This window comes from Dipodomys spectabilis, unplaced genomic scaffold (genome assembly GCF_019054845.1).
Source record: "Dipodomys spectabilis isolate Male_0828 unplaced genomic scaffold, ASM1905484v1 ptg000657l, whole genome shotgun sequence".
In the NCBI taxonomy this organism is placed as follows: domain Eukaryota; kingdom Metazoa; phylum Chordata; class Mammalia; order Rodentia; family Heteromyidae; genus Dipodomys; species Dipodomys spectabilis.
In genome coordinates this window covers 754,806-782,249 of record NW_024871334.1, presented here as the reverse complement: position 1 = coordinate 782,249, position 27,444 = coordinate 754,806, and the positions used below count along the sequence as shown (strand labels likewise).

The window sequence follows — 27,444 nt, the reverse complement described above, 5'->3', positions numbered from 1 at the left end:
CTTGATCCTCCATGCACCAGGTAACTGGTGACGCTAAGAGGCCCCGAGCCCAGGGTTATAGTACTTTTTATATGCTTTTTTAGGGAAGGCAGGGACTTTGTATACATCATAACATCTTACAACAAATTATTACACATCGCAGGAAAATCATAATACAATTCTATAGTATGACTGGCGCACTACAAAGCAGAAACAGGTTGTTGGTTAGATAGAGGGCTGACGTACTGTAAACTGGTTGGCTTGCATCCAGGGTGCAAGGAGATTCGTGCTAAACTGCAGGGTTCCTTTCTTAAACACCACTTGCGGCCTGATTATGGGGTCACTATGCCCTCCAGCACCTGCCTGCCTGCGGTTTTCCCAAGGATTGTTTATGTTCCTAGTGCCCGAGAATTGCTTCTTCTGTTCATTCCCAGGCGGGGTTCATGGTCAGCTGCATAACTCATACCTCAGAAGATGACCGCTAGCTCACCCAGGCCTCAGACTCTTCAAGTTCAAACCACCACGTTTAACAGGCAAGTTCAAACCGCCACGTTTAACAGGCAAGTTCAAACTGAGGCAGGATAGCCCAGAGAAAATGAGGGATGGCAAATGCCTACCAAGAGTTCAAAAACTCAAGGTTAAAGCTCGTCCATCTACTTCCCTTAAGATTAAGGGAACATAGTCATTTTAGGGGAAATAAAGCAAGATAGACCAGGGAAAAATGTGGTACAGTAAGCTTATAGCAAATATAGGAGGCATTCATCATTTACCACCCTTAAGATTAAAGAACCAAGCTGGGTGCCAGTGGCTCTCACCTGTACCTACCTACTTCAGGAGGCTGAGATCTGAGGATTGCAGTTCAAAGCCAGCCTAGGTAGAAAAGTCCATGAAATCTTATCTCCAACAAACCACCAGAAAACCAGAAGTGGAGCTGTGGGTCAAGTGGTAGAGTGTTGCCTTGAGCGGAAGAGCTGAGGGACAGCGCCCAGGCCCAGAGTTCAAGCCCCACAACTGACCAAAAAATAAATACATAAATAAATTTTAAAAAAAAGATTAAGGAACCAAAGTCATTTCGGGGAAAATGAGACAGGATAAATTGAACAAAATGAGGCCTGGTGAAGGGAAGTCAGAAATGTATTTAGAAACATAGAAGTGCCATCTTTAGCTGGGTACTGGTGGCTCATAATCCTAGAAACACGGGAGGCTGAGATCCAACGATTGCAGTCTGAAGTCAGCCTGGGCAGAAAAGTCCCTGTGAGACTCTTATATCCAATTAACTAAAAAAAACTGGAGGTGGCACTGTGGCTCAGGTGGTAGAGCACTAGCCTTTAGTACAAGGAGGCTCAGGGACAGCACTCAGGCCCTGAGTTCAAGCCCCACAACCCCCAAAACATGCCAACTTTGCTTCTGAGAGAGAAAACAAGGTGCATTCCTCCTGGAGGGATGCATTTCTCACCCCAAGAATTAACACTTGTCTGACAGAATTTATGCCTTTGTTGTGCTTGTTGGGAAATGGAGGAGAAAGGAAGGAAACAGGCTGGACTCCATCTTCCACAGGCAAGGACTGTTTATTGAGATAGAGCAGTGAGGGACACAGCCTTCCTGTGGGCTTGGAGACTGTGTGTAGAGCTGGGACAGGAGCTGGGTGTTATGAGGTCTGGGCAAGGAGGCAGAGGTCAATGAGAAAGCTCCTAGGTCAAGCGAGGGGGAGCTTTTCGGTTGGGCCCACGATGGGACATTTACAGCCAGACCTAGAGTGATTGCCCTGCTGGAGTCAGGCAGCCTGCACTCATCTTTGGTGGGTTGCCTGGTGTCTGTATGCGCCTGGGAAAACAAGGCAGGAGTCAGTCCTTCATAGTCCATCTTTGGATGCATAGAAAGAATTGGCCTCGAGGAAATTCCTTCATCTAGGGTCTTTGGATATATAACAAGAATGGGCTGAGTGGGGAGCAACATGTTGTTATAAGGAGAACAAAGCAGATTTCCACCATGTAAAGCCCTGAAGGAGTATAAAAAGTGGAGGGAGGTCTGGAGGGAGGTCGTGGTCTTTTCTGGCTACTTCCTGCTCTGGGGCTGGGCTCTTCAGGGTCCAGGTCTGCGCCGGGCAGGGCAGGGCAATGTAAGCGAAACCTCTGGGTACCTGCAGTAATAGGACAGCCTTGAAGTACTCCCAGGGGGTGTCCTGAGTGAGGGCTGTTATCCTGTTAGCAACTTGAAAAAGGTGAGATTGGGCAAAAGGCTTACAAAGTGGCAGGACCTGTTGATATGAATGACAAATGACACAGGAAAACACACCCTGGGCACAGGCCAGAAAAGTTCCATTTGGAGTATGAGCCCAGTTGTGGCCTATTACAGAGAAGGAGGAATTTCCATGTAACTTGCGTATAGATGTCTGGACTATATAGTGTGGATGGGAAATAGAAATAGGTAACAAAGGCAAGAATGTAAGTTCCTGTCCAGGTAGAAGATAGACTGGTATGGATATTAGATAGGCATGCTTATGAACTATTTTCTCTTGATCTCCTGGCAGGCACAAAGTGGCTGATGTGACATCATCTTCTCTTGCTACTGTCCACAGTTCCTTGTTGTCAGGATTGACTTCATCCTGGGGTTTGCTCATTGCTTCATTGCTGGGATAACTCATCTCAGTTGGCATTCATGGGCTTTGAACTCAAGGCCTGGGCACTGTCCCTAAGGACTTCTGCTTGAGGATAGTGCTCTACCACCTTGAGTTACAGTGCCACTTTTAGCATTGGACTGGTTAATTAAAAAAATTTTTTTTGTTGGTTGTGGGGCTTGAACTCTGGGCCTGGGTGCTGTCCCTCAGCTCTTCAGCTCAAGGGTAGCACTCTACCACTTGAGCCACAGCACCACTTCTGGCTTTTTTTGCTTCTGTGTTGCTGAGGAATGGAACCCAGGGCCTCATGCATGCGAGGCAAGCACTCTACCACTGAGCCACCTTCCCAGCCCCTTGACTGGTTAATTTTTGAGTCATGCCTCCAGGCTGACTCTTTGCTGGTTAGTTGGGAGATGAAATCTCAGGGATTTTTCTGCCCAGGCTGACTTTGCACTGCAGTCTTTGCCACAAAAACAATATTATTTCCAATTAAAGCAACAAGGAGCAAAATGGGAAGAAGAGGAGCTTACCTGCACCCTGTTAAGAATTGATCAACTAATATTTGGCAGAACTCTGCAATGACAAAGCTCAATAGATGGGTCGAGAGTTTTAGAATAGATGTGGTATAGCTTGGCTGCCTGGAAAACCTGATAACCAAAGTTCACAAGAAGCTCTGCTGGCCTACATCTGTTTCAATAGCATAACAACAGCCAGCTTTTTCAGGTCAGGCTGGTAAAGGTTTACAGAGAGTGTCCCACAAGTGTCTTAGTTTGTGTAAATCTAAACGAGACTTTCACCAGGAATCAGCTGTGTGTGATGGAGTCAGGCAGGAGTCCAGACATGGTGGAGGTAGGCAGGATGGTCCAGGCAGGATCTGGGCTAGACCGTGTCCCACAGATAGATTGTCCCATCTCCTGTTTGGTTACTTACAAATGTCTACACAGACCTGTTAAAGACACTTGACTTTAGATGGACAAAAAGAATGACATTTAAATCATTTCAACTATAACTAGCTTGATCACATACCAGTTTTAATAAGCTTTATCTTACAAGACTTTCTGACATACTCATACCATCTACCACCTACTAGAACCTTCCGGGGTTGGTCTTAATTTCTACCTTTTCCATTTGGAACAAACATTTAAGACAATTCTTACTTTCCTCAGTTTCCCTTTCCAAGGCCCTCTTTACTAGCTTTCCTCTTTGTTTACATTTCCTTATCTCTTTACTGGTGTTCTTTGTTACAGCTGGCTAGGAGCCCAGCTGGGTCTCATTCCTTTCACTACTACCCTTAATAAAGACGTTTCCTTTGAACAAACAGCACATTTGATCATTAATCCTTCCACACACAATTTCTTGACTAAGAAACATAAATTTCAGGAAATATCAGTACCAAGAAATAGAAGAAGATACCTTTTTACACCATGATAACAGTTTTTATGTATTACAATGAGATTATGTTGAACATGTTCACACACACATTTAAACAAAATTTTTAAGGCATGCTTAGGTTTTTTTTTCTTTTAATTTTTTTTCTTTTAAATTCTTTATTGTGATTACGTGATTACATAATTTCTCAAATTTCACAGTATTGTGGGATAGTGATGCTTAGTTAAAGTCACAAACACATTCCAACTTTCATGGGGCAAATTGTCTATCATGGTCTATAACATTTATGAATTCTATGAGCTTTGTGATACAGTTATTTCTTCCACATGGGTGATCTGTACATTTCTTTTGTTTTGCATAGCATCAGCTGTTCCCTCTTTCCCACTTGTTCCCTCCCTCCCATCGCTGCCATTGAGTTGCTCAGTTCATTTTGGACAATGTCCAGTGCAGCTGATGGGTCCCACTGTTGTATGTTTTTCCCTGATTCCCTCTAGTTAGGTGTTGTCCTCCTGGTTTCCCTCCGGTGTACACATATATACCATACATGTGATCAGCAACATGGGGTTATTTAGTAGTGATTCAACCAGATGACTGGAAGTCCTTTGTTTCTTAAGCCTTGTTAATTTTGTTGTATCCCGTTATGTTTTAGATTTAACATCCACTTATCAGGGAGACCATGCGCCATTTGTCTCTTTGCTCTTGGCTTACCTCACTCAACATGATTCCTTCTAGCTCCATCCATTTCCCTGCAAATGCCATTATTTTGTCCTTTCTAATGGCTGCATAATATTCCATTGTGTATAGATACCACAATTTTTGGATCCATTCATCTGTGGTGGGGCATCTGGGTTGTTTCCATATCCTGGCTATTGTGTACAGTGCTGCAATAAACATGGAGGTGCATGTGTCCACAATTGTATACTGGTTCCTGTTGTTCAGGATAGATGCCTAGGTGTGGTATGGCTGGGTCATAGGGGAGGTCAATAGTTAGCTTTCTGAGGACCCTCCAGACTGCTTTCCAAAGTGGTTGTATAAGTGTACATTCCCACCAGCAGTATAATAGGGTTCCTCTTTCTCCGCATGCCCTTCAGCATTTGTTGTTGGCTGACTTGTGGATGTGGGACATTCTGACTGGGGTAAGGTGGTATCTCAGGGTTGTCTTTATTTGCATTTCCTTTACAATCAGGGATGGTGAACATTTCCTCATGTGTTCCTTTGCCATTTTTATCTCTTCATCTGAGAAGCCTTTCTTTAGTTCCCTTGCCCATTTAGTAATTGGTTTGTTAGGTTTGGGAGGGATTAGTTTCTTGAGTTCCCTGTAAATACTGGATATTAACCCCTTGTCTGATATATTACTTCTAAATATTTTTTCCCAGTTATTCGGTTGTCTTTCTAGCTTGGTTGCGATTGCTTTAGCTGTGCAGAAGCTTTTTATTTTAAGGTAGTCCCAGTCTCTCTCTGATTTCTTGTGACCCTGGAACTGTTCAGGAAGTTCCTGCCTGTGCCTATAAGTTCAAGTGTCTCTCCTACTCTGTCCTGCAGTAGTTTCAGAGATTCAGGTTTGATGTTAAGGTCTTTATTCCATTTTGAGTTGATGTTGGTGCATGGTGATAGGCTGGGGTCCACTTTCAGTTTTCTGCATGTGGCTGCCCAGTTTTCCCAGCACCAGCGGTTGAAGAGGCTGTGTTTCTTCCACTGTTTGTCTTTGGCTCCTTTGTCAAATATCAGCTGATTGTAGGCCTGTGGTTTTATTTCTGGATCTTCTATTCTATTCCATTGGTCTTCTGGTCTGTTTTTGTGCCAGTGCCATGCTGTCTTTGTTATTATAGCTCTGTAGTAGAGTTTGAAGTACGGCATAGAGATCCTCCCATGTTGTCTTTTTTTCCTAGAATTGTTTTGGCTCTTCTAGGTCTTTTGTTGTTCCATATGAATTCTTGGACTATTTTCTGTATTTCAGTGATGAACATCATTGGGATTTTAATAGAATTGCATTGAATTTGTATATTAATTTTGGCAATATGGCCATTTTCATTATATTAAGTCTGCCTATCCAAGAGCATGGAAGGTCTTTCCATTTCCTGGTGTCCTCTGCAATTTCTTTAAGTTTTTATAGTTTTCATTAAATAGTTCTGTTACATCTTTGGTTAGGTTAATTCCTAAATATTTTATTTTTGGGGGAGGTTATTGTGAATGGGTTTGCTTCCTTTATTTCCCTCACTTCTTGTACACTGTCAGTGTATAGGAAGGTGACTGATTTTTGTGGGCTGATTTTGTATCCTGCTACTTTGCTGAAGTGATTTATAATTTCTAAGAGTTTGGAGATGGAGTTTTTGGGATCATGAAGATATAGTATCATGTCATCTGCAAAAAGGGATAGTTTAACTTCTTCCTTCCCTATGCAGATCCCTTTAATGTCTTTTTCTTGCCTTATTGCCCTGACTAAGGTTTCCAGGACTATATTGAAGAGGAGTGGAGACAGTGGGCATCCTTGCCTTGTTCCTGATTTTAGAAGAATTGGTTGTAGCTTTTCCCATTAAGTATAATATTGGCTATTGGTCTGTCGTATACGGCTTTTATTGTTTTTAGGAATGTTCCTTCTATTCCTATTTTCTCCAAAGCTTTTAACATGAGTGAATGTTGTATCTTATCTCCATTGATGCAGAAAAGGTTATCAAAACCTTTTCTGCATCAATGGAGATAATCATGTGGTTCTTGATCTTGGATCTGTTGATGTGTTGGATTAGATTTATTGATTTACATGTGTTAAACCATCCCTGCATCTCTGGGATGAAGCCTACCTGGTCAGAGTGTATGATTTTTTTATGTGTTTCTGGATTCTATTAGCTAGAATTTTGTTAAGGATCTTTGCATCTGTGTTCATCAAGGAGATTGGTCTGTAGTTCTCATTTTTGGTTGGGTCTTTGCCTGGTTTGGGGATGAGTGTGATATTGGCATCGCAGAATGAGTTTGGGATAGCTCCCACTTTTTCTACTTCTCTGAAGAGCTTGAGGAGTAAGGGTATTAGTTCTTCTTTAAAGGTCTTATAGAATTCTCTTGTGAATCCTTCTGGTCCTGGGCTTTTCCTTGTTGGAAGACTTCAGCTTTCTTCCTGTATCTCATTGTAAGATATTGGCTTATTTAATTGATTTATTCTTTGCTCAGTTTGGGCAACTTGTATTTCTCTAAAAATACATCCATTTCTGCTAGGTTTTCTTTCTTTAGAGAGTATAACTTTTGAAAATAGTTCTTTATAATTGTTTGGATATCTTGGGTATTTGTTGTGATTTTTCCCATGGCATCCTTGATCTTGTCGATTTGGGTTTCCTCTCTTCTTTTCTTAATTAATCTTGCCAAAAGTCTATCAATTTTATTTATTTTTTCAAAGAACAAGCTTTTTGTTTTATTAATTTTACTTATAATTTTCCTATTCTCTATCTCATTAATCTCTGCTCTTAATTTGATTATCTGGCTCCATCTAGTAACTTTAGGTTCCATTTTTTCATATTTTTCTAGCTGTTTTAATTGCAACATGAGATTATTTACTTGGTGTTTCTCTATTTTCTTTCTTTCTTTCTTTCTTTCTCTCTTTTTTTGTTTTTTGGGTCCGATTGTGGGGCCTGAACTCTGGGCCTGGGCGCTGTCCCTCAGCTCTTCAGCTCAAGGCTAGCGCTCTACCACTTGAGCCACAGCGCCACTTCCGGCTTTTTTCTTTTTGCTTATGTGGTGCTGAGGAATCGAACCCAGGGCCTCAGGCATGCAAGGCAAGTGCTCTACCACTGAGCCACCTTCCCAGCCCTGTATTTGAGTAATTCTGCAGTATGTTTTGTTATTGAGAACTAGCTTGATTCCACTGTGGTCAGACAAGATATAGGGGATTATGTCAATCCCCTTGTATTTGCCTAAGTTCCTTGCATGAATTATGAGATGTCTATTTTGGAGAAAGTTCCATGAGCTGATGAGAAGAACATGTACTGTGTCATTTTAGTGTGAAATCCTTGGTAGATGTCAGTTAATTCCACTTGAAGTATGGCCTCACTTAATTTGGTAGCTTCTTTGTGAATCCTCTGGTTGGTAGACCTGTCCTTTGGTGAGAGTGGGGTGTTAAATCTTGTAGGATTGTCATATTTGGATCTATTTTATTCTGTAAGTTTGAGAGTATTTGCTTAACATATTTGGGTGCTCCAATGTTTCGGGAGTATAAGTTGATAATGGTTATATCCTCCTCTTGGATTGTTCCCTGTATTAATATGTAGTGTCCTTCCTTGTCTTTTTGTGTTGATTTTAATGAAAAGTTTATTTTGTCAGATATCAGGATCGCTACTCCTGCTTTCTTACTAGGGACATTTGATTGGTAGATCCTTTTCCAACCCTTCACTCTGAGTTTGTTTGTATGTTTGGCTGAGAGGTGGGTCTCCTGAAGGCATCAGATGGATGGGTCATGTTTTCTGATCCAATCTGCAGTTCTTTTTCTTTTGATTGGTGAATAAAGTCAGTTAATATTTAAGGTTATTATAGAGAGATGCATTGTGGTCCCTGTCATTCCCTGTTTTCCTCAGTTTTTCTTTCCTCCTGTGCTTGCTCAGTTAGACTTTGATTAATGCCTGTCTGGGTGCAGGTCCCAGTTCCTGGTTGCTTTCTTCAGGTTGTGTTCCCCCTCTTAGTATTCTTTGTAATTCTGGCTTATTGTTTATGAATTCATTTAGTTTTTCTTACTATTACAATTTTTCATTTCTCCATTGAATGTTAATGCTAACTTTGCCAGATATATCAGTCTGGGCTGGCAGTTATTGGTTCTCAGGGCTCAGATGGTATTTCCCAGGCCTTTCTTGCATTCAGTGTTTGTGTGGAGAGATCTGTAGTGATTCTAATATTTTTCCCATTCTAGTATAGCTCCTTCTTCATTTTTGCTGCATGCAAGATTGTTTCCTTATTATTCAGATCTATAATTTTTACTATAATGTGTCTAGAAGTGTTTCTCCTGGGATCCTGCTTGTTAGGTGTTGTATATGCTTCTGTTATGTAGGTAAGAGTGTCTTTTTTAAGATGGGGGAAATTTTCATTGATAATCTTGTTGAATAGGTGTTGCATTCCCTTGCTTTGATATTCCTCACCTTCGTCCATTCCAATTATATGAAGGTTAAATTTCTTGGCACTATCTGCTTGCTCTTGGATTTCCCTTTGACATAATATAAGTGATTTTTCCATTTCTGTGACTTTTTGGTCCAGTTGGTGTATTCTGTCTTCTGTATCTGACACTCTAAATTCCATTTCATTCACTCTGTTAACTGTGGCTTCCATTGTGGTTTGCATGGAGGAAATGGACTCATTTATGGATTCAATGTTGGTTCTCAAAGTACTAATCTCACCTCTTAGTGAGGCATGTATTGCCTCTATTTTTGTACTACTCTCACCTCTTATTGAGGTGTGTACTGCCTCTATTTTTGCGTGCACCTCCTGTTTGAGACTCTGCATCTTTTTTGATAGTTCATCCCTGTGTTCTTTAAATTTCTGGTCTATTTAATCTTGAGTCATTGCCTTCAGCATCTCTTGGATGTAGCTTTCATCTTCCATTCTTGCTTTGCTCCCACTGGGGCTCTCCCCTGCGTGGCTGCTGGCTTTTGGTAGTAGCTTGCCCTCCTGGGTGTTGATAAACCTTGTAATTTTTCTCTGTGATTTTCGCATGGGGATTCAGGGATTACTGGAGACTAATCTGAAATTTTGTTTTGGTCAATAGGTGTCTGTCTTTGCTTGGTTGCTGCCACGCCGACTCCAGTGGAGTCTGCTTAGCATGGGAAACCATCTATCAGACCTAAGATAGGGGCTTCAGAGACCTATCTCTGAGTTTTGGGACTTCACTGAAGTCTACCTCAGAGAATGGGGCTTTACAGAAACCTATCTCCAAGTTTTGGGACTTCACCGAAGTCTACCTCGGAGAATAGGGCTTCTAAGAGGCCTACTCCTGGAAAGGCTGGCAAACCCCTGGGAAAGATGTGTTTCTGCCTTTCTTTTCCTCACTGTATAAGAGTGCCTATTAATCTTTTACTGTTTCTGCTGCTCATTGTGCTTACTCATTGTCAACGTTCCCTTATTCAAAGCTCTTTCTTAAGAGTGTTGACGACTCCAATATCTGATGAATGTCTCAAAAATATGACTAACTCACCAGAGTTAAGTGCTACCCTGCAACCCCTCTTATGAAGGCTAGTAGACAAGTTATAAGCAAATATAAAAGTATTGGGGGTTTCACAAAGTCACTCCAGCAGAAGGAATTGTAAGAAATTTACAAGAAGCTGTAGGCGCGGCTAGAACAGAAGGAATGTATGGCACTTGCTGAGATAACTCCTTAGGAGAAAGAACTTCCTGGTACTCTCATTTACTGAGACTTGCTAGATCTAGGCCTCCGTGACCTTACTATTAAAGAAGGAACAGGAAAAATCTTATGGGACAATTAAGGCCTCTATAGAAATAAGGTAATGGTTAGTTGGTGACAAACGTCGAAACCCATTATATTTCTTAGAGATAAGCCGGAAACAAGTGCCTTTCAGGCGACCAGCTGGTGACCACCTAAGAATGAAGCCCTGCAGCAAGGTTGTGTAACCTTTTGCCCTCTCAGGCGACCAGCTGGTGACCACCCAAGAAAGAAGCCCTGCAGCAAGATTATGTAACCTTTTGCCCCTTTCTTATGAAGACTTCTGTTATAAAAGTTTGTTATCCTCTGCATTAAATCGCACTCAGCACTCAGCATCCACTCCTAATGTGTGTGAGTTGTCTGTTTGCCATCTCCCCATCCTATTCCAGGTTCCTCCCCTAGGTATCCTCCGTCGTCCCGACAGAACCCGGTCCGCGGCAGGTTGCTATTTCCGGGTTGGCGGAGAGTCTGTACCTGGTCTCAGTTCTGTTGGGGGCTTACTTCCAGCTGCTGGTCTGAACCACAAAGGGCTTTCAGCTTTCTGCTGTAGATCACTGGCAGTTCCCACCTTTAAAAGGACTGAGCGGCCTAGACTCCTACAGGTGCTCTTGGTGAGATCAGATGTGCTGTATGTACTCTCCCAGTTGCTGGAGTCTGCTATAGGCTCCTGATTTTTTTTTTCAGGTTGTGGGCCTGAACTCTGGGCCTGGGTGCTGTCCCTCAGCTCTTCAGCTCAAGGCTAACGCCCTACCATTTGAACCACAACACTATTTCTGACCCTTTCTGCTTATGTGGTGCTGAGGAATCTGATCCAGGGCCTCATTCACACAAGACAAGTACTCTACCACTGAGCCATCTTACCAGCCTGAGCTCCTGACTATTAGCAGGTGCTGGCGGCCTGAGCTGTCCAATTCCCAGCCTGGGATATATGGGTCGGGTTCTGGTGGGGTTTGGGCTTCTGGTTCTTTCACACTGGACATCCAGGTCTTTTGCTGTCACAGGTGTGCTTCCCAGGGGATGCAGTTCCCTGTTTCTCCCCTCCCACCTCCCGCTGAGGTTTATGCTCAGTTTCTGACTTCAATCGGGAGGAGTTTGTTGTGCTGCTCAGGCACCAGATCCCCAGGCCTGGCCCTGGCTCCCAGTCCTAAGCCTGGGGCACGCCAGTTAAATCTGTTCTGCTGTGTATCCTGCCTGGGTTACACAGCCTGGAGTACACAGTTCAGGTTTCTTCCACTGTTGGCTGTGGTGATCCTCAGGCACTATTCCTGGCTTGGGTGTTTAAGCTCCCTTCCAGGTACACTCTTGATCTAGCTTGGCCAGCTGGGTGTGCTCCATGGGCTGGTGGAACACTTGCATGGTTCCCAGTTTTAGTGAGTCCTGTAGTCCAGGTGTTGGGGTAGGGGTCTGGGTCAAGATCTGGGGGTTCCCACTACCAGCTCTGGTCTCCCTTGAGGAGGGATATGCTGTCCCCCGCAGGGGATGTAGGTCGCTGGTTGCCGCTGCAATCAGTGTTCAGTTGAGATTGCATGCTTAAGTTTTAAAGAAATGAAGATCGGCTGTAAGTTTTGGAATTCCAGTGGCAAAGTGATATATATATTATTTTGCCCAATATGATAAAACTACGTGGTCAATGATGGAAAAGTAGGCAATACCAAACAAAATACAGGGGCTGGGAAGGTGGCTCAGTGGTAGAGCGCTTGCCTTCCATGCATGAGGCCCTGGGTTCGGTTTCTCAGCACCACATAAGCAGAAAAAGCTAGAAGTGGCACTGTGTCTCAAGTGGTAGAGCACTAGCCTTGAGTTAAAGAGCTGAGGGATAGCACCCATGCCCAGAGTTCAGGCCCCATGACTGACAGAAAAAAAATAACAAAATTACAAGGCAAAATTTTGACAAACAGAATTTAACAGACTTTCCATGCTTACATAGACATTGGTAACAAAAAAAACCTAAACCTTTCAAGTTAGTTTTGGTGATGAGGTGCTTTAGTATATGAATTGAATGTTTTAACACCTAGAAGGGTGACGAGGAGTAAGGTTGTTGGAAGAGTGGGGGCTGTAGAAAAACCCATCATGTGGCCTTGTTCTTCCTGGGTGTCAGCTTCCAGGGCCTGTAGAGAGAACTGGGGGTGGCCACACAGATTTGTAAGGGGAAGAGGCAGCACTTTTAACCCAAAGACATTTAAGGGGAAGACGTGGCATAATGAAGGTACTGAAAAGTGAGTGCTTGAGTAATTGGATATAGAGAGTTATTGGAAGAAGTGAGAGGGAGGGATTTCTCTTCTGCAGCCTCCTAGAAGAGAAATTAAGAATCCAGATTTTGAAGTGAGTGGATTCAGGAAAGAGAAAAGGATTGGATGATTGTCTGAGACCCAAAGAGAAACAGGACTGGTCTGTTTTTATTATGGGATTTTGGGTGGGAAAGGTAGAGAGCAGTAAAAGAGAGAGGCTGGCCCCAGTGTGTTTGCCAGCCTGACACTGTGAGTGACAGGTCAATGAAAGAGGCAGAGCAGAGGCTCATGTATTTAGGTCTGGAAGGGAAAGAGGCGTATTAGCCACAGAAGGGGGCTGAGAAATGTGTGAGTCTGGAGGGGGCTATTTAGAGGGGTTTAAGCAGGGCTGTTAGCTTGTTGTTTTACCTTTGGAGACCTACACCCACCTCCACTTTGTGTCAGCCACACAGGCAGGCAGGGACAGAGGTCAGCAGAAGGAGTTGCTTGGAGCAGACAGTTTCGTAAGGTATATTAAATAGATTGGTTTCATTAGGTAGCTGATGAAGAGAACACCATATGCTATTCAGGCAGGAAAAGAAGTTTATTTACCGAACTGCTGTCCCCGCCGTGCATGGTGGAGAGGCATGGCTGAAAAGGAAAGGGGGAAGGAGGGGGCGACCCACCCCTGGCCAGGACTGATCTAGGCCAGGGACAGGAAGAGGTGTGGCCAGGTGAGGGAAAGGTGTGACCACATTGGATCTGGATGTGACCTCAGGGTCTAGGACCCTCCTAAGGTCAGATGGGAGGCCTGTGACCAGAGTTGGCCCAGGATGTGACCTAGCAGGAGGGGAAGGTGACTGCTTCCAGGTCTGCCAGTTACCTAGGTGACAGATACTGGGTGGAGACTTAGCCAAGAGGGAGGGAGGTGTCCCTGAGCAGACCTTACATATTTGTATGTGTATGTGTGTCTACACATGCATGTGTGCATGTGCACGTGTGCCCTGGGGTGCATGCGCATGTGTGTCTGGTTTTGGAGGACAGAGCAAAGTCAAGTGGGCAGTGGGGTTGGAGAGCTCCAGGGGCTGCGGGTTCCCCGTGCTCCTGGGATTCCTCTGGATATCCTGGAGTCGTGCATGGGTCTGGCCTGCAGCATGGTGGAAGGGCCAGCTGTTCCTCTCTGTCTAAGGGCCAGCTCTGGCTGGAGGGCCAGGTTAAGGTAGGAGAATGGGGACAGCCCACACTCTGGTCCAACAAGGCATGGGGATTCTCAGAGACATCCTGGTGTCTAGGGGCTTTGCACGGCTCTGGGCAGGGCCTGGCCTGGAGGTAGCCGAAGCCAGAGTTTTGGGCACAGTTTTCACACTATTGAGGCTAGTACTGTAACCGACTGATTCCGTGCTGCTCAGACTCAGTGCAGGTCTTGGGGCCTCTTGGTGAACAGTGGAGGGCTGCAGGTGTCACCGGCGCTCTGGGTGGCCTTGGGGAACGTTTTATGTGCAGGGTGCAGCACTGTGTATCCCAGCTGCTATAGTAATCACAGTGCTTGAGGCCCCTACAAATTCCCCTTCCTGGCGACCACACTCCACAGCAGGCTGCGGTTAGCCCCCTCCCTGAGGGCCTCCTGAGGAGGGCTCAGCCACAGCCTCTGGGAGGGTTGTCCTAGCACCGGGTTTGGCTGGACATTCCTCCTGACTGTGACTCCTGGGGTGTGAGCACTCTCTCTGCACATTCCTGCTGACTGTGACTCCTGGGGTGTGAGCTCTCTGCACATTCCTCCTGACTGTGACTCCTGGGGTGTGAGCACTCTCTCTGCACATTCCTCCTGACTGTGACTCCTGGGGTGTGAGCACTCTCTCTGCAAATTCCTGCTGACTGTGACTCCTGGGGTGTGAGCTCTCTGCACATTCCTCCTGACTGTGACTCCTGGGGTGTGAGCACTCTCTCTGCACATTCCTCCTGACTGTGACTCCTGGGGTGTGAGCACTCTCTCTGCACATTCCTCCTGACTGTGACTCCTGGGGTGTGAGCACTCTGTCTGCACATTCCTGCTGACTGTGACTCCTGCGGTGTGAGCACTCTGTCTGCACATTCCTGCTGACTGTGACTCCTGCGGTGTGAGCACTCTCTCTGCACATTCCTGCTGACTGTGACTCCTGGGGTGTGAGCACTCTCTCTGCACATTCCTGCTGACTGTGACTCCTGGGGTGTGAGCACTCTCTCTGCACATTCCTGCTGACTGTGACTCCTGGGGTGTGAGCACTCTGTCTGCACATTCCTGCTGACTGTGAGTCCTGGGGTGTGAGCACTCTCTCTGCACATTCCTGCTGACTGTGACTCCTGGGGTGTGAGCACTCTCTCTGCACATTCCTGCTGACTGTGACTCCTGGGGTGTGAGCTCTCTCTCTGCACATTCCTGCTGACTGTGACTCTGTGGGGTGTGAGCTCTCTCTCTGTACATTCCTGCTGACTGTGACTCCTGGGGTGTGAGCACTCTGCACATTCCTGCTGACTGTGACTCCTGGGGTGTGAGCACTCTCTCTGCACATTCCTGCTGACTGTGACTCCTGCGGTGTGAGCACTCTGTCTGCACATTCCTGCTGACTGTGACTCCTGGGTGTGAGCACTCTCTCTGCACATTCCTGCTGACTGTGACTCCTGGGGTGTGAGCACTCTGTCTGCACATTCCTGCTGACTGTGACTCCTGGGGTGTGAGCTCTCTCTCTGAACATTCCTGCTGACTGTGACTCCTGGGGTGTGAGCTCTCTCTCTGCACATTCCTCCTGATTGTGACTCCTGGGGTGTGAGCTCTCTCTCTGCACAGTCCTCCTGATTGTGACTCCTGGGGTGTGAGCACTCTCTCTGCACATTCCTGCTGACTGTGACTCCTGGGGTGTGAGCTCTCTCTCTGCACATTCCTGCTGACTGTGACTCTGTCGGGTGTGAGCACTCTCTCTGCACATTCCTGCTGACTGTGACTCCTGGGGTGTGAGCACTCTCTCTGCACATTCCTGCTGACTGTGACTCCTGGGGTGTGAGCACTCTCTCTGCACATTCCTGCTGACTGTGACTCCTGGGGTGTGAGCACTCTGTCTGCACATTCCTGCTGACTGTGACTCCTGGGGTGTGAGCACTCTCTCTGCACATTCCTGCTGACTGTGACTCCTGGGGTGTGAGCTCTCTCTCTGCACATTCCTCCTGATTGTGACTCCTGGGGTGTGAGCACTCTCTCTGCACATTCCTGCTGACTGTGACTCCTGTGGTGTGAGCACTCTCTCTGCACATTCCTGCTGACTGTGACTCCTGCGGTGTGAGCACTCTCTCTGCACATTCCTGCTGACTGTGACTCCTGGGGTGTGAGCACTCTGTCTGCACATTCCTGCTGACTGTGACTCCTGGGGTGTGAGCTCTCTCTCTGCACATTCCTCCTAATTGTGACTCCTGGGGTGTGAGCACTCTCTCTGCACATTCCTGCTGACTGTGACTCCTGGGGTGTGAGCTCTCTCTCTGCACATTCCTGCTGACTGTGACTCTGTCGGGTGTGAGCACTCTCTCTGCACATTCCTGCTGACTGTGACTCCTGGGGTGTGAGCACTCTTTCTGCACATTCCTGCTGACTGTGACTCCTGGGGTGTGAGCTCTCTCTCTGCACATTCCTGCTGACTGTGACTCCTGGGGTGTGAGCACTCTGTCTGCACATTCCTGCTGACTGTGACTCCTGGGGTGTGAGCACTCTCTCTGCACATTCCTGCTGACTGTGACTCCTGGGGTGTGAGCTCTCTCTCTGCACATTCCTGCTGACTGTGACTCTTGCGGTGTGAGCACTCTGTCTGCACATTCCTGCTGACTGTGACTCCTGGGGTGTGAGCTCTCTCTCTGCACATTCCTGCTGACTGTGACTCTGTGGGGTGTGAGCTCTCTCTCTGCACATTCCTGCTGACTGTGACTCCTGGGGTGTTAGCTCTCTCTCTGCACATTCCTGCTGACTGTGACTCTGTGGGGTGTGAGCACTCTGTCTGCACATTCCTGCTGACTGTGACTCCTGCGGTGTGAGCACTCTCTCTGCACATTCCTGCTGACTGTGACTCCTGGGGTGTGAGCACTCTCTCTGCACATTCCTGCTGACTGTGACTCCTGGGGTGTGAGCACTCTCTCTGCACATTCCTGCTGACTGTGACTCCTGGGGTGTGAGCACTCTCTCTGCACATTCCTGCTGACTGTGACTCCTGGGGTGTGAGCTCTCTCTCTGCACATTCCTGCTGACTGTGACTCCTGCGGTGTGAGCACTCTGTCTGCACATTCCTGCTGACTGTGACTCCTGAGGTGTGAGCTCTCTCTCTGCACATTCCTGCTGACTGTGACTCTGTGGGGTGTGAGCTCTCTCTCTGCACATTCCTGCTGACTGTGACTCCTGGGGTGTGAGCACTCTCTCTGCACATTCCTCCTGATTGTGACTCCTGGGGTGTGAGCACTCTCTCTGCACATTCCTGCTGACTGTGACTCCTGGGGTGTGAGCACTCTCTCTGCACATTCCTGCTGACTGTGACTCCTGGGGTGTGAGCACTCTCTCTGCACATTCCTGCTGACTGTGACTCCTGGGATGTGAGCTCTCTCTCTGCACATTCCTGCTGACTGTGACTCCTGCGGTGTGAGCACTCTGTCTGCACATTCCTGCTGACTGTGACTCCTGGGGTGTGAGCTCTCTCTCTGCACATTCCTGCTGACTGTGACTCTGTGGGGTGTGAGCTCTCTCTCTGCACATTCCTGCTGACTGTGACTCCTGGGGTGTGAGCACTCTCTCTGCACATTCCTGCTGACTGTGACTCCTGGGGTGTGAGCACTCTCTCTGCACATTCCTGCTGACTGTGACTCCTGCGGTGTGAGCACTCTGTCTGCACATTCCTGCTGACTGTGACTCCTGGGGTGTGAGCACTCTCTCTGCACATTCCTGCTGACTGTGACTCCTGGGGTGTGAGCACTCTCTCTGCACATTCCTGCTGACTGTGACTCCTGGGGTGTGAGCACTCTCTCTGCACATTCCTGCTGACTGTGACTCCTGGGGTGTGAGCTCTCTCTCTGCACATTCCTGCTGACTGTGACTCCTGCGGTGTGAGCACTCTGTCTGCACATTCCTGCTGACTGTGACTCCTGGGGTGTGAGCTCTCTCTCTGCACATTCCTGCTGACTGTGACTCTGTGGGCTGTGAGCTCTCTCTCTGCACATTCCTGCTGACTGTGACTCCTGGGGTGTTAGCTCTCTCTCTGCACATTCCTGCTGACTGTGACTCTGTGGGGTGTGAGCACTCTGTCTGCACATTCCTGCTGACTGTGACTCCTGCGGTGTGAGCTCTCTCTCTGCACATTCCTGCTGACTGTGACTCCTGGGGTGTGAGCACTCTCTCTGCACATTCCTGCTGACTGTGACTCCTGGAGTGTGAGCTCTCTGTCTGGATATCCCTTCTGACTGTGACTCTGTCGGTTGTGGGGCACTCTTGCTTGGATCAGGACACCTCCCCAGGTTTGCTCTGTTTCTGGGAACACACAGCTGGGCAAGGAGCTTGCTCCTCCAGTGAGGTATCTGCAGTGTGGTCGGTGGAAACTGCATTCCAAGCCCAATGCCTGGTCCAGGGGCGGCTGCCCTCTGGGGTTTTGCGCTGGTCAGGAGTCACTGTGGGACCAGCCTGTACCAGCACGATGACACAGACTGCAGCAGAAACCTCCAGGCCTGTGGAGCTGCCGGTGCTGTCCGCCTGTTTCTGTGTAGCAGACAGGAGGATTTCCTGAGGCCTGGGGCTTCTCTTCTGAGCCCGGAGGTTTCCGGTCTCCGGTGGGTGGCTCCCTCAGGGCTTTTGGCTATGTCTGCTTGTGCCTGTGTGGGTGGGGGCTCTTCAGAGGCCAGCTCTCCTCTTGCTCACCTGCTTTCTGGACAGTTCCTGCCATCCAGGCCAGAGTGGAGATTCCCGCGGAAGTCTGGGTTGCCCCAGGTTCTGCCCAGCTGGCTCACAGCACTTCTGGCTGAAGGTACACAGAGGCATGGGTCCATCCAGTGTGAGGGGTCTGTGCCCAGCTGTTTACTGCAATCAAGGACCAGGCTCATCATGGGCTTTTTGGAGGGGCTGAAGCCACTGTGGGGGTATTCCACAATGAGTGAGGTCTTTGCAGAATCTCCTCCCTGCTGGGAGAGGTGGGTCTGTAGGTCCCAGTGAGGATAAAGGAAGGGCGGTGAAGGGGGGCTCCTCTGAGCTTGACTGCTCCTGCGTGCTTCCTGCTTAGAGGAGATAGAAAGGGTGAGGCGCTGGATGTGCCCAGCTGAGCCATAGCCCAAGGGCAGGAGGGAGAGGTGGTCTGGTTCCTGGGTTCTGTGAGGATTGTCTGCTGATGGTAAAAAAAAAAAAAAAAAAACCAATGGGGGAAACGTGGCTGTTAAATAAATAGCTAACATGTGTTCAGTCTCCGGTGACATAGCTTGCACCAAGTCCCTATGTTGGTACTTGTCTTTTCTGTAGTGGAACAGTAGAGAACCGAATGAGAGAAGAGTTGGCGCTGGGCTGAGGGAAGGGGCTGCTCAGGGCACTGGTCCCTGGAGAGCACCTCTCTTCTTGTCTTTGTCTTGAAGGCACCAATAGGAGCCACTGTGTGGAGAGGACTCCGCCCGGGCCTCCTCCCATCTTCTATGGCTTCTGGAGCTGGGGGGGATTGGGGGGGCCTCCCAACGGCAGGTCCAGGTGGCTCTGGGCATGGGGCGTCAGGCGGGGCGTCCCCGAATTTACAGCCTTTCCCGCCCAGGCCACTGGACTTGCCACTGGCTGGGACAGACGGCCAGCCTGCAGCCTGGGCCCTGGCTGTGGAGCTGCACACAGGACCACACAGGAGACAGCAGCGGCTGGGAGCCTGGCAGAGGGCGTGGGTCCAGCCCTGGCATTTTGTACACCGTCCGTGCCACTGTGGTAGTTGCTCCAATAGGCACAGTGACAGAGACCCTGGCAATATGTCCACTGGGGCCTCCTCGGGGGGCAAATAGCTGTGGGTGGAGCTGAAGGGGGCCTGGAGGTGCCATGCAGGGAGGGCTTGGTGGGAGGCATCCGCAGGTGGGGTGTGGGGTCTGCAGAGGGGGTGTGGGCCCTGGATGGGGTGCGGGGTTCACATGGGGGTGCGGGCCCTGGGTGGGGTGCGGGGTTCACATGGGGGTACGGGGCCCTGGGTGGGGTGTGGGGTTCACAAGGGGGTGCAGGCCCTGGGTGTGGTGTGGGGTTCACATGGGGGTGCGGGCCCTGGGTGGGGTGTGGGGGGTTCACATGGGGGGTGTGGGGCCCTGGGTGAGGTGTGGGGTTCACATGGGGGTGCAGTGTCTGTAGGTGGGTTGTGGGGGTTCACATGGGGGTGCAGTGTCTGCAGGTGGGTTGTGGGGGTCCACATGGGGGTGCAGTGTCTGCAGGTGGGGTGTGGGGTTCACATGAGGGGTACAATGTCCGCAGGTGAGGTGCGGGGTCTGCAGAGGGGTGCGGGATCTGCAGGGGGGGTGTGGGGTCTGCAGGGGGGCGCGGGATCCACAGGGGGTCATGGGGTCCGCAGGGGAGTGTGGGGTCCGAGGGGAGCGTGGGGTCCGCAGGGGTGCGTGGGGTCCGCAGGGGTGCGTGGGGTCTGCAGGGGTGCGTGGGGTCCGCAGGGGGTCATGGGGTCCGCAGGGGAGTGTGGGGTCCGCGGGGAGCGTGGGGTCTGCAGGGGGACATGGGGTCCGCAGGGGTGCGTGGGGTCCGCAGGGGTGCGTGGGGTCCGCAGGGGTGCGTGGGGTCCGCAGGGGGACGTGGGGTCCGCAGCGGGGCGTGGGAAGGCTCGGTGGATGTGCTCCTGAGCACCCCTTGGCTCCTGACCCCAGGAGGCGGTGGCTTCCCCTGCAGGCTGATGACTCAGTGTCCGTGTCTCCAGGATGGTGCTGCTTGTTAGTGGCCAAGCCTCAGTCTCCGCCCTGTGGAAGGGTGAGATGGAGCCCTGGTGGAGAGCTGACAGGAGGAGCTCCAAGGCCCTCAGAGCCCAGCGTGGGGCTCGGAGCTCGCGGTCCCGGGAGACTGGCCTTCCCTCCCCTGGGCGTGGCACTCTCCTCGGCTGCACAGCTCACACTGGCTACCTCGGCCCCTCCTCAGGCTGGGGCTCTGGGCTTCTTCCTCCCCCAGGTTAGCACAGCCCTTCTGCTCCAACGACAGATTTGATCAGAGACGGTGGCCAGAGGCTGGCCTGCCAGGCGTGGGGCCCCAAGGCAGGGCCTGCCGGGCTGTTCCCAGGTTCCATGCAGTACTTTAGTCTGTCCTGGCCCGGACACAAACCAACCCGACAGCAAACCCACCAGGGCGGGAAGCCGGGCTTCCAGAAACGGAGTGGAGAGAGACTCGGCGGGCAGGGTGCAGAGGTATGGCTACAGAAGGAATCCGGTGCAGCCTGTCCTGGGAAGTGGTCTCTATGGTCTCTGAGGGTCCGAGCTAGCGCAGGAGTGGGACCACCTCTCTTGGGGTGTCTGAGGGTCAGCTCGGGAGTGGATCACCCCCTTGGGGTGTCTGAGGGTCAGCTCGGGAGTGGGCGACCCCCTCGGGGTGTCTGAGGGTCAACTCGGGAGTGACCACCCCCTTGGGGTGTCTGAGGGTCAGGGTCAGCTCAGGAGTGGACTACCCCCTTGGGGTGTCTGAGGGTCAGCTCGGGAGTGGCCACCCCCTCGGGTCAGTGGTGGTCTGGGCGGTCCTCCTGTCCTCTGTGAACTTTGCCATCTTCCTTGCTGAATGAGCTCCCATGAAGCCACGTGCACCCAGCTGCAGCTTCTGCTCTGCCAGCCTCTCAAGGTGGAGCCGAGTGTGGTCTCCATGTGTTCCCAAGTGACCAAGGGAGTGGGGTCGGGCCTCCATGGGGTCCTTTGCCTGTGGCCGCCAGGCAGGAGGGCTAGCGCAGAGGCCCCGATGGCTGAGGAGGGGGGCTTGGAGGCTGAGTGGGGTGCTCTGAGCTCCAGCTCACTCTCTGGTAGGGAGGATCTCCAGGGCCTTTCCCTCTGCAGCTTGCTCCTGGGGGTGGAAGGTGGCTTCTGCGGTGCTGCTTTGCTGTGGGGGAGAGGCTGCTGGGCAGGAGTCGGGCCATGGTCACTGAGAGCCCCTGGGCATCCCTGGGAGATGGGCAGGTGCTGTGTGGGGCTCACGCTGACCGGCCACGGTGGCTGGGGTGGGGCTCAGACTCGTGGGCACCGGCCTCCCTGACCCCTGGTGGGCTCTGAGCTGAGCGGCAGTGGGGCTGCTGGTTTCCAGAGGGTTTTTGCCGCTGAGTCCATCACTGTGGTAGCTACCGTAGTTACACAGTAGAACAGACCCTCACAAAAACCTGTGGTCAGCCAGTCCCACTGAGAGCAGCACCAGAACCCAAATCTTCCATCACAGGTGTGGCCCAACCCATCCCCGCGGGAAGGAGCTTCCTGGGGGCCAGGTGCAGAGCCTGTGTCCTCCCTCCCCGCCCCCGTCCCCCGGCTGGCCCGTCCACGCCCTGCTTCCTGCTGAGGACCCTGAGGATTTCAGGTGGAGATGGAGTCCTTGCTGTAGAGCAGGTCCTGGGGTGGCGTGTCCTGGTGAGGACCGGGAGCCAGTAAGACTCAGAGCCGTTGGGCATGCGGCTGAGTGCTTGGCTCCAGTCTGCCCTAGGAACGCATTTCTTCTTGGAAATGGCCCTGGCACAGGTGAATGGTGCCGGGCCCGCCTGGCGGGGGCCTCTGGGGCTGAGACCCCAGATCATTCCCAGCTGCCTGTCCTGGCTGACACCATCTCCAGAGCTCAGAGGGCAGCCGCCAGCAGGCCTCTGCCAAGAAGCCTCCCTAGAGGACTGCTGGCGTGCCCGGGGGAGGACTGTGTCTGCACCCCGGTTCAGCGGGTCCCGAGGGAATGAGAGCTGGCTGGCTGCTCTGACGTGCTGGGTCTGTGGTGGGGACTGGGGTGCCGCCACCTCTCAGAGGCTGAGCCTACGAGTGGCCTCCGTGAGCGAGTGGGGGCAGGAGGGGCGCCGTGCTTGAGCTGCATGCAGTGGGTGGGCTGGTGTGTGGTGTGTGGTGTGTGGAAGGTGTGTGGTGTGTGGATGGTGTGTGGTGTGTGGATGGTGTGTGGTGTGTGGATGGTGTGTGGTGTGTGGGTGGTGTGTGGTGTGTGGATGGTGTGTGGATGGTGTGTGGTGTGTGGTGTGTGGATGGTGTGTGGATGGTGTGTGGATGGTGTGTGGTGTGTGGATGGTGTGTGGATGGTGTGTGTTGTGTGGATGGTGTGTGTTGTGTGGTGTGTGGATGGTGTGTGGATGGTGTGTGGTGTGTGGATGGTGTGTGGTGTGTGGTGTGTGGATGGTGTGTGGATGGTGTGTGTTGTGTGGATGGTGTGTGTTGTGTGGATGGTGTGTGTTGTGTGGATGGTGTGTGGTGTGGACGGTGTGTGGATGGTGTGTGGATGGTGTATGGATGGTGTGTGGATGGTGTGTGGTGTGTGGATGGTGTGTGGTGTATGGATGGTGTGTGGATGGTGTATGGATGGTGTGTGGTATGTGGTGTGTGGATGGTGTATGGTGTGTGGATGGTGTGTGGTGTGTGGGTGGTGTGTGGATGGTGTATGGATGGTGTGTGGATGGTGTGTGGTGTGTGGATGGTGTGTGGATGGTGTATGGATGGTGTGTGGTATGTGGTGTGTGGATGGTGTGTGGATGGTGTGTGGATGGTGTATGGATGGTGTGTGGATGGTGTGTGGTGTGTGGATGGTGTGTGGATGGTGTATGGATGGTGTGTGGTATGTGGTGTGTGGATGGTGTGTGGTGTGTGGATGGTGTGTGGTGTGTGGATGGTGTGTGGATGGTGTGTGGTGTGTGGATGGTGTGTGGATGGTGTGTGGTGTGTGTATGGTGTGTGGTGTGTGGATGGTGTGTGGTGTGTGGTGTGTGGTGTGTGGTGTTTGCAGGTGTTGGTGATGTGCTAGTCTGACTTTCAGATGACCTTAGTGTCTCATCACATGAGGAACTGGACCCTCTGGTTGGGTCAGCAGTGACCGCGGGGTGTGGAGGCCATGACCAGGGTGTGGCAGGCAGTTTGGGGAGCCCCCTCCCCATGTGGCCTTGCAGATGGGGGGCGCCGGGTCTCAGGTGCAGGGCCTCGTGGTTCCCGCCGGCCTGTGTGCTGGTGATCTGGAGGAAGGGGCGCTGTAGCGGCTGGCCGGGCGTCGGGGCCCTGTCCCCGCCCTGCCAACCCGTTTCCAGAACGCGGCCTGGACGCCAGCCTGTGGGCGAGGCCCCGCCCGCCTCCCCGTGGTGTGCCTGCGCCCTGGGTTTGTGTCACGGGCTGCACTGCCGTGTATCCCCAGTTATCACAGTGATACAGCCCCGTTCACAATCTGGGCACGGTGCGGGCGGTGCTGGCAGGGGTGGGGGAGTGGGGAGTAGAGTGGGGGGATGGGGGGTAGGGTGAGAGGGTGGGAGTGGTGCTGGCCTGGGGTGGGGGTGGGTGGGGGTGGGTGGATAAGGTGGGGGGTGGGGGTGGGGTGGGGGTGGGGAGTGGGGGTGGGGAATGCTGGTGGGGGTGGGGGGTGCTGGTGGGGGTGGGGGTGGGGTGGGGGTAGTGCTGGCCTGGGGTGGGGGTGGGTGGGGGTGGGTGGATAAGGTGGGGTGGGGGTGGGGTGGGGGGATGTGGAGTGGGGGGTGGGGAGTGCTGGTGGGGGTGGGGGTAGGGTGGGGGTGGTGCTGGCCCCGGGTGGGGTGGGGTGGGGGTGGGGGGTGCTGGCAGGGGTGGGGGGTGGGGGTGGGGGGCGGTGGGGGGTGGGGGTAGAGGGTAGGGGTGGGGTGGTGCTGGCCCCGGGTGGGGTGGGGTGGGGGTGGGGGGTGGAGGGTGGGGAGTGGGGGGTGGGGGGTGCTGGCAGGGGTGGGGGGTGGGGGTGGGGGGCGGTGGGGGGTGGGGGGTGCTGGCAGGGGTGGAGGGTAGGGGTGGGGGGGGGTGGGGGGGTCATGGCTGCCACCAGGGTTTTTAGGGACTGAGCCAGGGCTTTGAGCAGGTGGGCCAGCGCTCCACTATGAAGCCACACCGGCCAAGCCGGGGGTTATCTATTTAGGACACATTCTGTGTTCATTTGTCAGCACAGATTGTTACTATGTTTATGTTATCTATAAGAGCATCACTTTTATTGGCTTGTGTTCATCATGAAACAAGGGGTTCTCTTTTTAGTTGACCTCACACTTTTTGTTAACTGTGTTTTTCATTGTTATTGTTGTCATTACTGTTAGTTCACGCAGTTGCTCATGGAGTTTTCAGTGTGACACATCCCCAGGCCTTCCTTCCTGCCCATCCCCACCTGCCCACCTCTCCCGCCTTCCTGGCTCCATTTTCACAATGCCCTTGGGGGTTAGGATTGCTCACCCTGCTTCCCAGTCCTCCCTCCCCTGTTAGAGCCCTCAATCAGGACCTGTTTTAACTTCCTGTTACTCATTTTGAAAAAGTGTGTGCTGAATTGAAACCCCTTTACACAACTACTTAAAATAAATTAAAGATGATAAATAATAAAAGCTTTCTTCTTAGGAGACTCCATAAAAGTGTTCATTGTTCAAATGTACATGTACTTTGACCACATTGCCCCCCTATTTCCCTGCCCTGCCCGCCCCTCCCTTCCCCTCCCTCCTCTTTTCTTCCCACAGTAGTTCCCTCTTTACATTCAGATATTCTTGGTCTTTGGGAGAAAACATATTTGTCTTTCTAATTCTGGCTATTCCCCTTAGGTTCTCCAGTTCCATCCACTTTCCTGCGAGGGATATAATCCTACTCTTCTTTTTTAAACTATAATTTTAGTTATTATCCAGGCGTTGTACAGGGAATTTTACACTTGGTGTATGAATTTTTTTTCTTTGCCTGTCCTGGGCTTGAACTCTGGGCCTGGATGCTGTCCAGAGCTTGGGTGCTCTACCACCTTGAGCCTCAGAGTTTCCTTCCTGAGCTGGCTCTGAACTGTGATCTTCAGATCTCAGCCTCCTGAGTAGCTAGGATTACTGGTGTGAGCTGCTGGAAAGATTCTTTCTGTCTGTCTGTCTGTCATACTTTATCCATTCACACACTGATGGGTACTTAAACCAAGTGCATAGATTGGCTATTGTAAACAGTGCCAAAGCATGCATGGGCGTGTAGCTGTCTACAGATGCTGATTTTGATTCTTGTGTACATATTGAGGAGTGACATATCAAGATCATGTGATGGTTCCAGTTTTAACCACTTGGGGAACCTCTCCTTTTTTCCATAGTGGCTGGAAATTCCCGTCAACAGTGAACCAGGGTTCTTTCCCACCACACCTGGCCGGAGGTCACTGTGCTTTTGTCTTTGTGTTTGGCACTGCGATGGAATGAGGTGGAATCTCGTTTTTTCCATGCTGGCTCTGGAGCTCAGGGCCTGGGTGCTGTCCCTGAGCCTTGTGTGGTCAAGGCTGGCGCTCCACCAGCCGAGCCACAGCTCCACTTCTGGCTTTTTGTAGTTAATTGGAGGTAAGAGTCTTACAGACTTTCCTGCCTGGGCTGGCTTTGAACTGCCATCCTCAGAACTCAGCCTTCCAAGTAGCTAGGATTACAGATGCCCAATTTCATTTTTGACTAGCATTTTACTGATGTCTAAGCATGTTGAGCCATTTATACTTCTTCCTTTGACTTATATTCGTTAAGACCCATTGCCTATTTATTGATTAGATTATTTGTTCTTTTGCTATTCAATTTGGGAGTTTCTTTGTTTGGTCTGTATATAAATCCTCTGTTAGGTTAATGGCTGGCAACGTTGTTCTCCGTTCTGTAGGTGTTTTTCCCTCACTCTTCCAATCTTTCAATGCAGAAGCCTTTTCATTTGCTGCACTCGAATTTGTCACTTCCTTGCTCTTATTCTTGGGCTGTTGGTGTCTGGTTCAGAAAGACATTACCAAAGCCAGGGTTTTTGATGGGTGCTGTGGCGCTGTGGAAGTAATAATCAGAGTAGTAGTAATACCACAGTGACACAGCCCTCTCCACAATCCTGCTGCTGGGTCAGGTGGCTGAGCAGCGAGGTGGCGTAGGAGAGCGTGTGGGGAGCGGGCGGAGCTGGGGTGGAGCCTGTGAGTGTCCTGTGAGGAGCTGCTTAGCACGGCCAGTCCTCAAGGCGTCCAGGAAGCTCCTCAGCGCTGGCCTGCCTCCGGTTCGGTGCATTCCCCAGTCTGTCCGTCCTGTTGATAAATGGCCCCCAACAAGTGTGTGGTCACTCTGGGGCCTAAGAGCCCCCCTCCAGGAAAGCCGAGGTGGGGAGAGGCCTCGAGTTCTTTCTGCTCACCAGGCTGACCAGGACTCCAGACCTGATGGTGCTCCGGTCCCCTAGGAGGCTCTTCTGGAGTATGGACATGGCATCATCTGCTCCGGTCTCCGGGAGCTCTTCCCGCGTATGGACATGGCATCATCTGCTCTGGTCTCCGGGAGCTCTTCCCGAGTGTGGGCATGGCATCATCTGCTCTACTACTACAGGGGACGCTTGGTCTGTGTCTATTTGGGGACCATTACCAAGTGTGCAATGCGTTTGTGCACAGGGGTGCACGCAGGGTTGAGCTCTGCTGTGCTACGTGGTGTGTTCCCCGTGTGCGCCCAGCTACGTGTGGGCATTCCTATGCCATCATGACCTCGACTTCATAGCGGGCAGCTGCTTGTTTCTCTGTTCCATGTTCTGGACAATTTCTGCAAATCTGCCAAGCTTAGGTGGGTTGGAGACAGACTCTCTGAGCCCCTCGGCATCTCCGGGCAGTCTTGTGCCATTTCTTGGCAAACTTTCTTTTATTTTGTAACAAAAGCATGTGCTACAGTAACTGAGAAATG

The 27,444-nt window shown here is 50.9% G+C and overlaps 1 long non-coding RNA gene and 1 gene segment (V, D, J or C); one reads left to right on the top strand and one right to left on the bottom strand.

Moving 5' to 3' along the window:
* LOC122101372 overlaps positions 1-27,444 on the top strand; it is a 52,170-nt gene that overhangs the window by 10,540 nt on the left and 14,186 nt on the right. The gene's annotated exons all lie outside the window — the stretch shown is intronic.
* LOC122101352 overlaps positions 1-27,444 on the bottom strand; it is a 61,209-nt gene that overhangs the window by 22,708 nt on the left and 11,057 nt on the right.